Below are 6,866 nucleotides of genomic sequence, written 5' to 3' on the forward strand. Positions count from 1 at the left end.
GAGTCCCACATCGGGCTCCCTGCTCAGCAGGGCGTCTGCTTCTCCCTCTGACCCTCTTCCCTCTCGTGCTCTCTCTCATTCTCTCTCTCTCAAATAAATAAATAAAAATCTTAAAAAAAAAAAAAGATTCTTTACCCCGTCACACAGCACATCCGGCACCCCCACTCTGAGGGGATCATCTAGCAATGGGAACGGTTGTGGGATGGGATAAACCGAAGAACAGGGGCGTCTGGGTGGCTCAGTGGTTGAGCGACTGTGTTCTGCTCGGGTCGTGCTCCCGGGGTCCGGGGATCGAGCCCTACATCGGGCTCCCTGCCTCTCTGCTTGGTGGGGAGTCTGCTTCTCCCTCTCCCTCTGCCTACCACTCCACCTGCTTGTGCTCTCTCTCTCTGTCAAATAAATAAATAAATTCTTTAAAACAAAAACAAACCCGAAAAAGAGGCAGGATTTTTTTTTAAAGATTTTATTATTTATTTATTTATTTTATTTATTTAAGAGAGAGCACAAGCAGGGGGAGCGGCAGGCAGAGGGAGAAGCAGGCTTCCCGCCGAGCGGGGAGCCCGACGCGGGGCTGGATCCCAGGACCCTGGGACCATGACCTGAGCCGAAGGCAGACGTTTCACCGACTGAGTCACCCAGGCGCCCCAAGAGGCAGGCTTTGAAGTGACATGATTTAAATGCTCCACGTTTGGTCCAGAAATGCTGGCATCGTGCATAAGCGTTACTTGGTCTGGAGTCCGAACTCCCCTTTCCAAAGTGCCACATCCTTGGATTCGGCCGCTGGGCTGCCTCGCCTCTGATAGAACTCAGGCAGAGGCCGGGTTCCATGAACTTCGAGGCTGAGTTAGTTTGTCACCAGCAACTCCTCAGTCCAAGCTACAGGTTCAGTGAAGTTTCGTTCAAATCCTGTGACTAAGTGAGCTCCTCCCAGCATCTGGGAGGCCAAGGCTGTCCTGGGAGCCCACCAGCAGCTGGGCAGGAGATGGTTCTTGTTACGAAGAGGAGGTTCACCTGCAGCAGTGGCCCCTCCCTCACCCCTTCCTTCAGGGTGAAATCAGGCAGCTGTCCGCCTACCTTTGTGCGGCAGCTCCCAGAGAGCAGCAGACCCCACTCTTCCAGGATCGGGGACTATGTGGCCCTGAGTCCAGAGGAGATTTCCCTGGCAAAGTTCCTGCCTCCTGGGCAGGCAGCCACTTGGAGACCTCGGCATCTGCAGGGCTGGGCCGATCTTAAAGTACCTGCCGGTGGTTTCAGCGGGAAAATGCTCTTTGACTTTGCCGTTCCTGAGGATTTTCACACACACATTTTTTAAAACTTTTGATTCTGGTGACAGGCCTTTGAGGCATGCAGAGTTGAGAACGGGAGAGGAAACCCCAGCCCAGCCCAGACTGGGAAGTGGCCAACCCGCCCCCGCTGACCAGCTCAGGCCGGGTGACACCTCAGTCCTGGCTGGCTGGAAAAGGGTGACTCACTCTGGTCATCAGGCAGCTCAGGGGATTCCCACTCAGGTTCCTTCCTGCCAAAAAGAAAGCAAAACTCCACCCAAGGCAGCCACAGTGGGAGGGCTTGGGGAGGGCCTGAGGCAGCCCCAAGCAGACCGGGGAGGGCCCACATCATGCTCCCACTGCTCCCTGAAGCCTGGGGTCTTGGAGGCAGCAGAGGGCCGCTGTCCTGGGCCTCAGTGCCCCCCAGAGAGAGGCATGGGCCCGGCTGCAGATCGGGGTCCACGCTGCTGCGGACGCGGGAGAGCCCACCAGCTGCCCGCTGGGCCTGTGGACTCCTGCACCCACTCTACCAGACGGCCCGATGGCTCTCGAGGCAGGCAGCCTGCCTCCACCGCCTCTGTCTCCCCTTCCCGTGGCATCCCCTGTGCCCCAGACGCTTCTGAACGCTTGCGGCACCTCCTCTCCCAACAGGGCATGGCTGTCCCCCCTCAGAGGCCCTCACCTCGTCCTTTCCTCACTCAGGCCTTTGGGAATACAGACAGAAGCTGGCACACGGAGCCCCAGGCAGGAAGGCTGACCCAGCCCCCCGCCCCCGGCAGCACCCCAGACACAGGATGCCCCTCGTGTGCCCAGTTCTGTCCCCGGAGGAGGGATGCCTGCTCGGCAGCGCTTGCCCCGCGAGGACGGGCTCCCTCACCCCACACACCCCGGCTCCCGCCCTAACAGCCCGGCTTTCTCCTCCTCTCATTTCCCAGACATGTGATGGTGAGCCCGGGGCTGCAGCTTCTGGAGGAAGCTGGTCTCGCTCTCACTGTGCAGTCATCTGACGGTGCCTTTCCAGAAGGCCAGCCAGGAGGGGCTCCCCCCGCCCCCAGAGTGCACAGCCACCGCGGCCCCTCCCCCAGGGCAACCTCCTCAAAAAGAAGAAACACACAGGGTGGTGAGGTGAGAAACACAGAGTGCTGGGGCAGGCCGGTCCTGGGGGCATCCCAGAACAGCGGGGAGGAGGAAGCCAGGCCTCGGTCTTGAAGGGCCAGCCCCGAGCTGCCCCCCAGCAGTGTGAGCCCATGCTGAGCGCTGCTGGTGGAGAAGAGCACGTGGCGGTGGCCCACGTGTGCGGGACACAGCGTCCTCTGTGGGCAGAGGTGGACGACTGTCTCCGTGCCAGTTCGTACTGTCTGTAGACTTGGAGAGACACAGGGAAAGTAATAAAAGCGGGGAGGAGGGAAGAGGAGGGGCATGCTCACTATACAGCGCCCCACCTGATGATATTACTGCTTGGAAAACAGTTGTTTTAAGCAACAGAAGCTCACTTCAGAAGCTCTGTAAAACACAGAAGAAAGCAAAGATCACCCCAAATTCCCCGGAAACTCTGCAGATGCCCTACTCCATTTAACACCCGCCTCCCTTCAGCCAGCCTCGGAACACAAATGCCAGACCACACCCCGGAGCCAAAGGCCCAGGCGACAGCCTCACATGCGGAATTAAAAATGCCCAGGCTGGGGGCGCCTGGCTGGCTCAGCTGGTAGCGCGTGCGACTCTTGTTCTCTGGCTTGTGAGTTTGAGACCCACGCTGGGTGTAGAGATCACCTGAAAAAAATGCCCAGGCTGCCCTGGCCATCCCTAGCCTCTGCTTACCAGGCAGGCCTGGCCCCGGGGCCTTTGCGCCAGCCAGCCCTCACTGGGACCAGCTCGCTGCCTCTCCCAGGTGCTTGGCCCCTGCCTGGGCCCTCTGCAGGTCTCAAGGTCTCCAGATAAAGAGGAGTCTCTCTGCTGGTGGCCTTGTGTTAAGACGGTTTCCCGTCCCCTCACCCCATGTGACTACAATCAGGTTGTGAGTTTTTCTCCTCCCCCAGATGTGGGTCCCCCGAATTCCGTGGTCCCTCCGGCCTCATTTGGGGTTCAGCTCCTGGCTTGTTCTTGTTGGACAGATGAAGGCATGATCCGGTAACTAATGGCTGCACAGAGTTCAGGTCCCAAGGGCCACCTCTGGAGCCAGACCCCACTGCCCCTCTGCTGGCCCTCCTCGGCACCCCCAACACGGACGCAGCATCCAGTCCGCGCCCGCCCTCTGCTGGCCTCCGCCAGAACTGCCGGCCGGGCCCTGAAGGCCGCGCACACCTGCTCTCTGCAGGGACTTTGCTCTGACCGCCTCACTTCAAACCTGCACACCGTGTGGTGGCACTGCTCACACTCGGACCCGCCAAGCTGATCGCCTAGCCAAGATCCACAGCCCCGTGTCTGGGAGGCTCCAAGTGGCCCTCCGAGGGTCTCTCCTCCACCCTGCCAGGGCGGGCTCTCCTGGGCCCACCACTGCTGCCCTGTGCCATGGGGCTCCCACCTGTCTGGCTTTAACCCTGGTCCAGGACCCCAGCATCCTTCAGCCCAACTGGGACCTCCGACTCTGGCCCTACCACCTGTCCACCGTCCCTCCTAGCTTCCCCAGACCCCAGGCCACACCCATCAGCCCCCACCCCCTCCAGCCCCCTGGCCTCCCTTCTCTCCCAGTGACCATCCGCGGACGCCCTGCACCTGGCTTGAGCTCCGTGGTCCTACTTCTGAAGCTGACCGGGGCTGAAGCCCAGTCCAGTCTCCCGTGCTCCCTCCCAGGGTGACAAGCCCTGCCTTCTCCCGCACACGGGCCTTTCCAGTCCTCAATGATGGCTAGATGGACAGATCCTTCTAAGTGAAAACAGCACGAGGTATATTCAGGGAAGACAGTGGCCAGAAAACAAAGCAGTAAAAATGTTCTTTGTCTGAACTTCACATGCAGAATTGTGCCAGCAAAAAAAGAAAAAGAAAATACGTTCAATAGAAAGTACAAAAAAGGAAAAAATGATGGATTAAAACTTTCTTTGTTGTATTTTTTCAAGAACAAGGGAATACTTATACCAACATGTAAGTTTTTCACAGTAATGAGTATTATAGCCCAGTCTCTGTTTTTAAGGCTCAGTGTCTGCAAACTTGATGATTTTGTCATGATCGATCCTTTTCTCCTTGTCATGATCAGTACACAACCAGCCGTATGTGCCCATCTATTTTTGCTCATTGTCGGTAAAAGAACACTTTTTATTGATCTTAATTTCGGTAATTTCCTTTCACTTGCAGCCACAGATTAGGGATGACTTTAAGCAGGATACATTTGGTAGGAGTCCTAAAAATGCCACTTCCGCTAGAAATGGTGATTCGGTCCATGTCTCTGTGTGACCAAAGCCAATCCTCATGGCTTCCAGACGTCTCAGCAGCTGGACGGTAACTCAAGCACTGTCACTGCACTGATGTGGTCTCTTTGGGGTTTTTTTAATTCTTATTTTTATTTTTTTAAAGATTTTCTTTGGGGCGCCTGGGTGGCTCAGTCGTTAAGCGTCTGCCTTCGGCTCAGGTCATGGTCCCGGGGTCCTGGGATCGAGCCCCGCATCGGACTCCTTGCTCCGCAGGAAGCCTGCTTCTCCCTCTGCCACTCCCCCTGCTTGTGTTCCCTCTCTCGCTGTGTCTGTGTCAAATAGATAAATAAAATCTTTTTAAAAAAGATTTTATTTGAGAGAGAAAGCATGAGTGGGAGGGAAGAGCAGAGGGAGAGGGAGAAGCAGGCTTCCCGCCGAGCAGGGAGCCCGACGTGGGGCTCGATCCCAGGACCCCGGGGCCATGACCTGAGCCGAAGGCAGACGCTTAACGACTGAGCCACCCAGGCGCCCCTACACAGTTTTTAGTTGATAACATTGAATGCCAGCTTTTCATTAGGGATACATTTAAACTTTACCTTAGAAATACAAAACTGTGTAGGGTCTTTTGTGTCTCTCAGAAGGCTTTAAAACTGTTTTCTCGTCTCGGTGTGTGAAGGTGTGAATGGGTAACACCGGTACACTGCCCACTGTCAACGACACACAAGGAATAGGGACGGTGTGCCAGGCCTCCTAGAGCTGGTTCTGTGTGACACCTGCTGCAGGTCCGCGCCCGAGGCTACTCGTCCCTGGACGCTGAGGAAATGGGAAGCACCCAGAGCCAGGAGAGGGTGTGCACAGCTGAGCCTAGGTGCTGGGGGGGGCTATAGACACCTGCATCACCCGTGTCCTGGTCAGAGACTGTGCCAAAAGGACAGAGACACCGGAAGTCTCTGCGGCCTCAGGCCTGGACTCCTGACCAGAGGCTAGATGGCAGACGCCTGCACGGACAGGGACACAGAGGTCTGAGATAACTGTTCTCTGGGTCTGAGCCAACCAGGGCAGTTGCAACACCATGGAGCTGATGCAACGTCCCTTGCCGAGATCCCAGCAGTGGGTTCACATGGCCAAATGTCGGTGAAATTTGTGGATTTATTTTAACCACAATTGGTTGGAACCACTGCCTCTTTCCAGGTGGGCTGTTCCTTCCTCCCTCTTTCTGGCGCCCACTGGAGTGACCACAAGCGCTTTTGGGAATCCGCTAAGGCGACCCTGAGTTGGGACGCACTTAGCTGGGGTTTATGCGATATTTTTATGGTGTTCAGTCTTGCCTGCCTTTCCTGGGGTGGGTAGGTCTTCTGTGGCCACCAATTACCCACCCGCACAGCATAAGCATGTGGAAGTGAAGAGGAAACAAGGTTTGTGGTATGAACCAGAAATGAATCTGCAAATTGGGAGCATAGGGCTTGGCTTTCCCCAACAGTTGTCTCCTCTGACAAATGGTTTCATAAAGCAGTATATACGATTTAATATACCATATACCTTTTTTCTTTCTGGATGGGGATTGCACTGATCAGAATTCCTGTGTTTGTGGAGCATAAACCTGTAGGAGCATCTGTGCAAAGCCCCAAGTGTTACCCAACGAACATCAATACCAACAAATACAAATTCTATCAGACGTCTTAGGGAAATGTCTGAATAGTCCTTCTGTTTTTTCATAAAACAATTCTGCAAAGTCATAATGTGGTGCTCAAAAAGAATACAGCCAAAAACGTAAGCAAAAGCATTAAAAGAGATGCACTTGTTAGTTCATACAAATGTCATTTTTCCCCAAATTTGTGATGCTTGCAGGGTTTGTCAGTTTTTTAAAAAGGTATTGACATTTCTCTTTTTACGTATTACCATAACTAAAATACTACCGTATTGTAAAATAAAGCATTTTAAACGTTATACAAACTACACACATTATACTAGAACATTCGCTTTCGTAACTAACGTTATTCTTACCATTCTACATCTTTTTCTTAACGCGCCCCTCCCCAAATCGTATATGCTGAGGCCCCACCAAACCCGCCTCCACCCCCGCCCCCAACATCTTTGCAGCACGCTGAGCACCACCGAAGGGAAACCGAACCTCGGATCGCGCGCGGGGTGCCAAGATAGAGCATGAAACAGAAACCGAGTCCGAGTCCAGAAAAGCTCCCGCGCGGCCGCTTCCGCACGTGACCGGGAAGGCGCCGCTCCGACCCGGTGCCCCACG

The sequence above is a fragment of the Callorhinus ursinus genome, unplaced genomic scaffold (genome assembly GCF_003265705.2).
Source record: "Callorhinus ursinus isolate GAN/ISIS: 27379988/994484 unplaced genomic scaffold, GSC_fseal_2.0 scaffold125, whole genome shotgun sequence".
Classification (NCBI taxonomy): Eukaryota; Metazoa; Chordata; class Mammalia; order Carnivora; family Otariidae; genus Callorhinus; species Callorhinus ursinus.